The following is a 12,182-nucleotide window of genomic DNA, read 5'->3' on the forward strand; positions in this document are numbered from 1 at the left end:
TTTACATCCATGTCTGTCCAAACTCATGTAATGTAGTGGAGAAGGAATTTGATATGGAGCTTACCACTATATTGACCTGTAACTTAGATTAGATAGATTAGATATGTGTGTGTGTAATTTTGTTGTAATTAAAATATGAATTTTTGTGCTAGGGCGAAAAATGTGTTGAGCGAGGTTACTGTGACCTTTGACCACCAAAATTTAATCAGTTCATCCTCGAGTCCAAGTGGACATTTGTGTCAAGTTGGAAGAGATTTAGAAGAACGTGATGACCCAAAAACATAATGCATGTGGGTAAAGGTTGCTGAGTGGGGACGTAAAAAAGGTTTTTCAGAAATTCAGAATCACAGAGGTTCTTCAGCATACAGTCATGAGTTTGCACAACAAAATAAGGTTGATCAGTCCAGTAGTATTCAAGATTAGTCAAGATGAAGGCCTGGTGATCACACACGCACACATATAAGTGATCTCACAATAATAATTATTATTTTAAAAAATGAGATCTATTTGTTATAGATAATAATAATTGTGATAAAATTACACACAAATATCTAACAGGATAAAAATGATGGGTTGATGACTTTTTTATCCAAAGGGTCAAAGGTCAACTTCACTGTGATGTCACAATGTTCAGCTCTTTATCATCTGTACTCCTCAGTAAAAAATAGTCTCTGAGTGAAGACAGCATGTTTCTCATTGGGAATTATTGACTGGAATCACACATGTATAGTGAGAACTTCCATTTGTAGTCTTCACTACATACATCATATGAGTCTTGACAAACATGGATGTAAACTGTAACTTGACTGGTTAAAAGAGGCATACAATTTGCAAGGCAGTAATTTTGTTTTTTGACTGCTCTGTTTTACATGACTGACTGATGACAATCACTATGATTGACAGGTAACTTCACACTACTTGAATTTGAAAGTTTGTTCCTAGGGCTCAGTTTTCAAGCTAATATTTATCAGTTGTTATCTGTTTGCAAAAGAAATGTGTATGTTCCTTATTAGTTTGCTATTTTTATTCTTTATAAGTCACCAAAATGCAGGAAACAAAGTCTATGAAACTCTTTCAGGGAGGGGGGCTACAGACTTCCCACTTTGGTTTCAAAAGCCCTATTTTCAAGTCTCAAGGTTGGCAAGTATGATGAGAGCAATGAGAGTAAACTGAATCAGTAAATCTGTGTGCTGTAAAGTAAAAGCTGAGAGGAAGTATAGAGCCAGGTGAACTGTCACATAGGTTTACTCAGTCTCAACCAGTTTTAATCTAAACCCTTAATTACAATTTTCACACTGTGCAATGACCAAAATGTCCCCAAAACCCAAAATCTTCAGCAGGCTGACAGGAGAGGGTCCCTGCAAGTATAGGTATACACACACTCACATACACACAGTGGCCTTCGGCAGGGGACTTTTTTTAATTTTCCCATTCCCAGCTGTTCACATCTATCAAGACTCCTCTCATTAGCAGCGGGCAATTACGGGGCTGGAATGAAGCTGTTGTGCTGAATCCTGTTCAAACACTCACACGCATGCACGCAAACACACACTGACATCTAATGTGGGGTTTTTGTGTTCAGGCAGAGCAGCAGTGTGATCATCCATGCTGCTGCAATACCTTTACCATGATCTGCTTGCAGCTGGAATCATGCTGAAATCTCCTGCGGCTCCTCCCTGTTTTATCTGCCAAACTGTTGCATGAATAATATTATTATCTCCACCTCGTGCAGCCAGACTCGACCTGAAACCGCAGCTCACTGGGACCTGTTCCTTCATCATATCAGGAGACACCCTTTGTCTCAGTTATTAAAGGACACAGAACAAGTGCAGAGGGATCGGACAGAATGATCTGTAGTTGATTACCAAGTGATGACACAAGGACTGTACTGCATGCAATTTACTGTAGTGTGTGTGTGTGTGTGTGTGTGTGTGTGTGTGTGTGTGTGTGTGTGTGTGTGTGTGTGTGTGTGAGAGAGAGAGAGAGAGCTTTCCATGCTTTGCTTGTGAACTTTATTCTCACTATCTGACTGTTTTCCATGTGCCATTCCAAGACTTGTCAAGTTAATTTTTTCAAAAGGCAGTTTTTTTTTTTCAAATGACTGTCATCCAGTGTTAGGCTGATTTTGTACATTGACACTTTCACACAACTAGTTGCAAGTTGCAAATTGCACAAACATAACTTTGGTGTGATTTGATTTGATTTAGCACATGTTACAAAACACAGACAAAACAGTTTAAATAACAACAAAAATATGCAAGGGACACTAATAGCCTACGAGGCTTATTTATCATGGGTTTCCCCCAGGAAACTCATGATAAACAGGATTAAAAACTGAAATTCAGTTATTACATTACAGTTGCTTGTCCCAGTAGTGCACCATCACATTTTTTGGGTTTGTTTGTGGGTTCATATTGATTTTGTTTTTGTGTGTTCAGTGAAGAAACTTGTTATGTTAGCTTGGCGCAGGATCTGGAGGTGTGTGTGGGGGCTTTCACTCTCCAGAGTTGTTATACTTACATGCTGGCCGTGTATTCTTAATTGGCAAGCTAATGTTAGCCACTGGGAAGCCTACAATACAGTGGCTCTGGGAAAGGATGGCCACATTTTCAAGCTCCCAAACAGGGACAAAACAGTACCATGTGGTCATCCACACACACATTTATGTACCTGCTGCACTCTGCATTTATTATTCAAATTTCAGCAGGTTGCAAATATTAAACTGAGAGTTCAGGGCCTGCTTTTGCGCCTTTGTAGACTGCTAAACTGTGATGAAAACCAGGACATGTTGGCAGTTAATGCTGAAAAACGGGACATTTTGGTGTTTTATAGACATCTGTCAGGACCTGGGACACCCAGCTCGAAAACAGGACAATCCCAGTCAAACCAGGACGTCTGGTCACCATACCCCGAGAGCTCGATGCAGTGCAACCCCATAAAACACAAGAAAATTAAGAAATCATCTTGAATTTGACAACACATGTGCAGCATAAAAGACTATATAGCAAATACAACATAACTAAATACAGAAACGCTACAAGAAGCACAGATGAAACTGTTTCTCAGGAACTCTAAAGAGTTTCCTCTCTAAACTTCTCACATGGTTTCATTTAAATGTTTGAGGCAAAAAAGTCCATCAGCCAACAACGGGGCTTGAGTGATGGGAGTAAACTTCATGACTGTATATAAAGTAGAACAGTAAAAATGTGGCTTAATCCACATCCGCTGACATACATCTGTACTTTAACTTAATTAGGATTCTAACTGCAGGACTTAAAGTGGAGTAGTTCTACACTGCTTTATCTGGTACTTTTACTTTAGTAAAGGATGTCAGTACTTCCACCACTGACAGTCAGAAAATATCCCCAAACTGCTTGTAAAACCACAATATGTCATATTATGTTTCCACATCATCATATACAGATGATATGGCGTCTGCAGGCTTTGGTGTTTGTTACAGGCGCTTTTGACAGACTGGTGAGACATGTGACCAATAGCTTTTGAGTAATTAGTCAAGTAATGTAAATACTTTTTTTTTTTTTTTTTTCAGCATTTTTTTAAGTATCCAACCTTGCATTTGTGTGTTTTCTCTTTACACATGTTGTAAAATGTTGCCTGGAAATCAAATGTCCTTTGCTGGATAATAAAGTACTAAAGTGCTTGGCTTTTTCAGCTGATATTTTGGAGCGAAAGATGCCAAATCTGTAGGGAGCGTTATAAGTGAAATACACTCTGTTTTCTCTCTTCCTCTCCATCACTCAGTCACCCTCTATCCGTCTTCCCACATCCACTGGCTGCTCTCAGAGAGGCCCTGCCAGCATAGTTTGACCATAAACAGACATGAGAGAGGGCTGAATTATGAGCAACACACAAACATAACGTGTACACTAGATACACACATGCGTGCCCACAGAGACACACAACAGAAAAATTTGACTAATTTTAGTTCAAAGGAGTTTGAAATCCACCTGCTCCTTTCAGCAAATGAAAATGTGAAACAACGTGCCACCCAGGCAGCTCAGAAGTCGTTATGTTGAGTGTAAATTGCAGCTCACTGTCTGAGCAGTTTCAGTGCTGTGACGCAAGCGTGAAAAATGGTTTCTAATGATCCATTCCACTGTGCTGTACAATTTAACAGCATTGCACCACAAACCACAGCACGTGCTCACAATTTGGCACATTCACGCTGTCCTCCCTGTGTCTCTGCCAAGATGGGCTCCCTGCAACAGCTGCGTCTTTATGCTTATAACTGAAGACATGTGTGTTGTGTTAAGGTAGACAGCTAGATTAAAGGGACAGTGCAAATTATTTGAAATAGGGTTGTATGTTGTACTCGTCCATAGTCAGTAAAGCAAAGCGATGTACTGCTATGAAGAGGGTCAGCAACAAAAGGTATTTTAGCCACTTAAAAATGGTATACATAAAAAAAAATCAATATCAGTTTAAATGCATGCTATATTATGAATATTTTCACTGCTTTATTTTGCCATCAGTCATGTTTTTTCAATGGGACATTTTACCAAGGTATATAGTAGTATAGCAGTATATAAAATCTGTATATAAGAGCTCAACTTGTCTCTATTCCACCATACTGTGGTACTCCCTTAACATAGGTGGAACTGATCCTCATAGCAACACTGTTTCCACAGTTGGGAAAGAGCACACACACACACACACACACACACACACGATCTTTGCTTTGGTCTTGAGAAGCTGCAGCTTTTATTCACTGACAAACTCAAACCTACGCTGTATATTTACAGCGCAGGTTTTACCGCCAGGCCGACTCACTTCACTGCTCTGCTCGCCTTCTTCTTTGCACAGCGTGGATTCACCGTCACTCTCTGCCACCACAGACAGTCTGCCACTCGCCCTCTCTCATGCTCACTAAAGTTACACACTGAGTACCATACGCCAGTCTGACCAATCAGTAGTCTGCACTGTGGCTAAATCCAAAACACCCCTAAACAGGGGCATTTTTCTTTTTTTTTTTACAAGTTTTGTCCTGTAATTTAATCTCCCAGGCGCCATGTTTCTTGGCACAGCTGTGCTGCTTTGTCCATCAGTAGAGAGACTGACCTCTGGTGGCATGTGGTGCACACTACATCACCTCAATACAGCATGTCCCTGTCAGTCTCATAGAAAGTGGAACGTCTGCATTTAGGATGGTATTGAAAATCATTCTTTCAGGATTTCTCTGTTATACCATAATATGTTAATATCACCAAAGCTGGTGTTTTAAAAAGATAGTTCTGATTCATCAGTCACACAATAATGCAAACAAATTAACAGATTGAGGCAGCTGTAGACCAGCAACTCATTTTGCCCATCGAGTTTGGTTTGTTTGGTTTGCAGTTCATTGCTCAGCTTCCATGCTGATACTCCTGTCTGCTTCTCTGACGTGGGGGCGTGAATCTACTGTGGCTAATACACTGACAGTCGATAAGTAGCTCATACAACCCCACTTAAAACAATCCAGACTATTCCTTTAAAGTATAATGGGATAAATATATAGAGAAGTGGTGGAGGAGGAAAGAAGGTCATATAGAGGGAAATTAATCAAAGTCAAAAAGAAGATGAAGCAAAGAGAAAGAAGCAGTGGGGAAGAAAAGGCTGATGTGATGGCTGCTCAGAGAAAAAATTTGGATAAAATAGGACGCAGATTAGAGTGAGAGAGAGAGGGAAAGAGGAGAGGGGAGCTCAAACATCACTTCTGCCCTCAGGCAACAGCACAATTCATCATTTCTGTGTGTGCATCCGTGTGTATTTGTGTTGAGGTTATTCACGTGTGAACCATTAGGATGTACCTTATAGGATCGGAAGAGGAACAGGAAAGGAGGAGGCTTCAATAAAACAGAAGAAGTATATTTTTTACAGGAAATGACATTTTTTGAGCGTGTGACATGAGATGCCCTCTGTTTGTACGTGTGCATATGTGTGTGTGTGTGTGTGTGTGTGTGTGTGTGTGTGTGTGTGTGTGTGTGTGTGTGTGTGTGTGTGTGTGCACACGTGTTCAAATGTAAGACATGCTGTTAAGGGGTTGTGGGAGCAGGCGTGGTTGTTTCTGGGCTCTGGCCTGCACTGCTTTCATGACAGGAAACAGCTTTTTGTTCTCAGACATGCTGAAAATGACTCTAATCAATAACAGATCTCGTTTTTGAAGATAAATATTCTATTGTCTTTCCAAGTCACCATCAATTCTGTCTGATAACTTAGAGTCATTTTGATTTTTGGGGTGTTTTGAAAAAAACAAAACAAAACTTAAACCTACTTATAGGCTTTCATTCAGTATTTGAGCATCACAACAGCAGAAAGTTTCACCAATAAACAGCTTTAATGCTGCATGTGTTGTTGTATAGAACTTAACTCTTTATTGTTGCATTCAGATGAGGGTTTTTATAACAACTTTGATTTGTATTGCACAAGAAGATTACAGTTAATGCAGGAGTTACTGTGCATGTCAGGCTTTCCACAGTGTTCTACAGCACACAGCTGTTTAAAGTCATAACAGAAGCAAAATGAAACGTCTTAGTAATACTTGAAAAATGGGCCATTCAATACAGAAGACAAAAGCAGGCTTCTCATTTCTAGTGGGCAACCTGATTTGATTTCATGTGCAGTAGCTAGCTAGGTAATTAAGTCAGCATTAGCTCCATGCATTGGCTGACTGTTTCCAGCTGACTAATTTTACTTGGAGAATCCTGTCAGGGTTCTTAGACATGCACTTGATGGCGACATCCATGACAAATGCAGAATTTCTTGCACTAGGGGTTGTAGTTTGAAGACATCTGAAGAAGCATGGGATCCTGGGATTTTTTTTCTTCATTGTTAAACAACCACCATTGCAGATGAAAATCTTTCTGACTCAGGCAAAAATCATGTTTATGGATGAGGTAATATTAAAGTTTTACTCCCAACATTCGCCTGCTCTGACGTTTCCAAAGTATCCCATATTTTCCCAGGTCTTGTAGTAATACATTGTTACCTTTAATAAATTATGGAATTCTCTTTGATTAAACATTCTTGGAAACATTTGGGATTATGTGGGTACCCTACTCATCAATGTATATGACATATGTCTAGTGTTTTTAGACATTTTAAAGCAGAAATATTACAGCTTTAAAGCTGCATGTCTGAGACAAAACCTTCATATTGTTCCAACATAACGCTGTTTGACTGCTTACCTTTCATAAGTGTTTGTCTTGTCTTTAGTTTTCACCCCACACATCCAAAGGTTTTCAGGATGAAGACTCACCTATTTGGTAGGGATGCACAATAAAATTGGCACGTCATCTGTCCCAGCTGATAAAGGCTTAAAAAGGAATACTGGCATCAGCCCGAAATAAGTGAGTGTGTCTGCAGTGTGGAGGGTTTTTTTTTAAATGTCTGAAACAGATAACAAGTTTAGTATTTGCCATGATTACTCAGCATTGATCATGCAAGGACGACCCAAATCCCTTCAACACTACAAATTGAATTGCTCATCTCAAGCACCATCATCGGCTGGGGTTTTACCATAAAACCAAAACAATGAGCTGAAAAGCGTAGTGCTGAGGGAACTGGAGTAATTCTCAGTGAGTTTGTCACTAGTTTGATGACGTCGTGGAATACTGTTGGATCGTGGGAGTCGTTTCTTCACTGTTAAACAGGGACCACTGTTATTAAAATTTGTCTGACATGACTCAGGCAGAAATCATGTTCAATGGCGAGATAATTAATTTGTTAGAGTATTACAGTTTTATTCACATTATGTTTGGTCACATACTGATGTCTCTCTGACAGATCCAAGATAGCAACTAGCAACTAGCTAGCAACGGTTAGCAGGAAACACGCCATTACCTTGAGTGAATTACAGATTTCTCTGCTTTTGATGTAAGTACACAACTCAACAAAATATATATATGTCTAGTGTTTTTAGTGCAGAAATGTTACAGCTTTCAAAGAAAAATAATTGCTGGTGCAAAGAATCTTTCTTCAGTCTTTGTCACATGACAATTTTTCCTCCATCTTTTTCCAGTATGACACAGTATTCAGGGTAATAATGTCAAAAAGACATTAATATACAAGGACCTTTTTGTTCTCGTCTGATTTGAATTCTAACCATTTTTCTTACAGTGCACATAAACACGTGTCGTTCCCCATTAGTTTCTCTCAGAGTATAAACAACTGATCATGTGTTGGTTGTCATTCAATGACACAGCCCACCCGCTCTCACAGTGTGTTTGCTTTATAGGGACTGTACTCTGGTCATTGTGGGATGGCGTGTGGGCAGGGTGGAAACATCTGGATGTGAAATCAAGCTCAGACACTGACTGTCAAAAAGCCAACCACAATCTGCCTGCCAGCATAACTAGGATGGACGTCCATTAGATCTACTAGCCTGGGAATCCACACACACACACACACACACACACACACACACACACACACACACACACACACACACACACACACACACACAACAGAAAGGCTGAGGGAGGCAAATGGAGGCAAATGGAGGATGTTTCACAAGTTTCCTTAATTTCACACATTTCACAAATTTACTCCAGAGGAGATAAATTCACATGTGAGGATACTGTTGCTTAGCCTCACATAACCCTCTCCATTGGTTCACAGTCATCATGTGCATGACAAACGACCTGAGGTATTTTGTCATTGGTCTCCCGCTGTCTGCTGCTCATGGGGGAGCACAGACGCCCTATGAGGCGGTGCCCTCCACCCGTCTAATAACCCCACAATGCACTCCAGTGACTCAACTTAGATGACTAATCAGTCTAATCAAAGACTCTCCTCGTTCCTCATAATTAAAAAAAAGAACAGCACTGATGCTATTTCTAATAAATACAGTGATGGGTAGATTGTCATATTTCAAAAAAATGTAAGGTGAAACTCTAGGAGATCAGCAGGGAGAGAGGATAGAAATGAAAAGAGACTGAACTCATGGGATGCATATTTCATCATTTATCAAAATCACATAATTTATATCACATATAGTGGATCCTTTACGTTGTTTATAGTAGCTTATCAGTGCGCTTTCATACCAGATTCATGCAGAGTGAGAAGAAAATAGAACAGATGGCAAAACTGTTGCTGCAGATTGCTCTTTTCCCTCGCCTCAACCAGGTCTCCTCCTTCATTTCTTCTTTGGATTTTTTTCCACACGCATAAATACCACTATTGCAAGGGCTAAATTCTTGTTTAGCTTTGTTGTTTACCAATATAGCGGTGCAGATGGATGACGATTTGCGTCATTGCTTACAATCCAGTAGGTGTGATCATCATACAGTTCACATACATCCAACTTGATGTCATACCCAACTTTATTAGATCCATGTCACACAATGTGGCTGCAATAAACTCACAAAGATTGCTGAAATATCCCAGTCTGTAGGAGGTTTTAGAATTTTATTCATTATTTTAGGGTGTGATCAAGTCCACAGCACAACTTTGAGGAGCTTCCTACACTGGTATTCCTCCTCCCTCTCCAAACTGACTCTGACCATCATCTACTGTGGGTAATACACCAACTATTGACAGGTACCTCATACAACCCCATTTCAAATAATCCGAACTATCGCTTTAATCCAACATTGAAATCCAACAAAAGCACCCAGAGAGGAAGAATTCTGTGCTACAAACAGGACTGGTAAAAGAGCATAAAGAGCTATTGTTACATTTGGGGCTTGTCCTTATTTTATAGGGAGACTTGAACGTAACAATGCACACACTTGCCCTTGAGCACAAGCCCTCACATCAGCATGTTACCACAATCAGGCATGTTCACGCCCTCTTCAAAGGTCAAATCTACTTGGGTTTTAAGAGCACTGGAGCGACACTTTACTGGAAGTAAACAAGGGCTTGTTAAATCACTACTGGAACACACCACAGGACTTTACAGGAGATGGGTGTGTCACACACAGACACATCCAAACACTTTAGGCAGAGGAGCACAGAGATTATCATTATTTATTAGTATTTGACAGTATTTGGTTCAAATATGCCGTTTGGTTCGTTTATAATCTGTGTATGGATTTCCCCATGTGTATCTCATCAGGTCATTTTTGTAAGTTTATACGAATATGACAGAATATGAACACCCGCACACCCAGAAGAAAAGCAGTGTTTTCGAAGCTTTCCTGTTGTCAGCAGTAGATCTGCAGCAGTCATTTATTGTACAGAAAGATCTGAGTCTTTTTACAGGAGATGTTAAAAGGGATAGTTAAAGGGATTATTTGATGTGGGGTTGTATGAGATACTCATCAATAATCAATGATTTAGGCCACAGTAGATGCTGGTCGACACACTCTCAGTTTGGCGTAGCAGAGAAGAGTACCAGCACAGAGGCTAAGCAATGTATTGCTGTGAGTCAGAAACAAAAGCTATTTCAGCCACTTAAAAAAGGTCCAGATCAAAAAAAATAACAATAATATCACTCTAAGTGTACACTATGTTTAGAGTATTTTCACCGCTTTACTGTGCTGTCAGACAAATTCTCTCCAAACCAACCAAACTCCATGGTCAAAATCAGTAATTTTAGTCTAAAATGCAAACAAAATAAACTCACAAACTGTCATGAAAGGAATTATTCTTGCACCTATTTCCTTGTTAAACAGAACAATACAACCGTACACCCTCTGAATTCAAGTTTCTCTCTTTCACCCGGCCTGACCAGCTTAATTGCCGTGTTAACTCATCGTAAAAGCGCACTTCATTCAAACTTGACCGCAAAAAAAAAATAAACCTCACCCAAACTCCCATCTTTCCACCATTCCAACAATCACCAACTCTGCTTTGGTCAAAATAAACTCTAAATCCACAGTGTTATATATAAAAATATTCTCACATGCACACTTTTTTTCCCTTCTGCTGACGCTTGACCTCTTTTTCACCTCTCTCTCATTTCATGCCTCTTTCTGTGGCTGTTTTGGTGCCGCATTCTGCCAGCATTTCCTGCTGGGTCTCCATTACTCAGGGCCTGAAAACCTCTTCCTCCTGGTGGTCTTCTGTGCTAGCGTTGGCTAAAATATCTTTTGCTGCTGACCCTGTCCACAGCAGTTCATTACTCCGTGCTGGTGCTCTTCTCTGCTTCTCCAAACTGGGAGCAAGCTAACTGGCACCAACTGGGGGTAATACACTGACTAGATCGATATGTACCTCATACAGCTGCCCCGTAAATAATCTGAATGATCCCTGTAAGAGTTAAGTGTGTGTTTTTCAGGGTGGATCCTCTTCTGGATCACGTATACATTTTCCAAGATACAGAATATGTGAGATTCGATTCGGTACCACAACATCGTAACGCAAGACCACAAATACACACATCTTTTAGTCCATACACACCATCTATTGTGTGGGGCAGTTAATTGTGCATCTGTTTCAGCACAAAGACCTTCAAAATGCCTCTATGAGCTCATTAAGGGAGTTCTGGCTTCACAGAGGACTGGGACCACGGCCAGAAGAATATTGTCATGATCCTGCAACACATTCATCATCTATAGAAACTCCCCATGTTCGCGATGAACCCATCCTCCCATATCAAAGCCTCATACCTTTCATCCTCATCTTGTTTCAGTTTGCTCACTTTCACAATTTTTTTCCCAACCTATCATAATTTATGAAGAAACCCACAATGATTTATAGAGATTTGTGTTTTCCTCCTTCTGCCCTCACAGTCTTCAGAAATGTGGGGCCTTGTTGGGGCTCTTTTGCTTTTCATACTTCTCTGTATGTGCTATCGCATAGAAAACTTCCCTCATCGCTTGTAAGGGTCAGATATGGGACAGTCACCCTTCATATTATGTAAAGTCCGTAGACAAGGACAGACAGTCTCTTCGCTTCCTTTGCTGCTGTGCTGCACTGATGAAAACCATGAATCTCAAAGATGTACACTTTTCAGAATCTGAAAAAAATCCCTGTTTGTATGTTGTTCCTTTGCCTCAGAGGTTGGAAACTCAAGTCACATGACTTGACTCGTGTCAGACTGAAGTGGCAAATTTGAGGACTTGAGACTTGTTTGCACAACACTGATACAAGACCTGACTTCGACTTTGTTATTAATGACTTGAGAGCTAACTTAGATTTGAGACAGATGACTTGAAAGGACTTCTGGCGCAAACCTGTTGACCTACTAGGATGCAGCAGACCAGCTGAAACCTACTCATGAGGCGGGTTTCATGGAGCGG

This window comes from Lutjanus erythropterus, chromosome 1 (genome assembly GCF_056507025.1).
Source record: "Lutjanus erythropterus isolate fLutEry1 chromosome 1, fLutEry1.hap2, whole genome shotgun sequence".
Classification (NCBI taxonomy): domain Eukaryota; kingdom Metazoa; phylum Chordata; class Actinopteri; order Lutjaniformes; family Lutjanidae; genus Lutjanus; species Lutjanus erythropterus.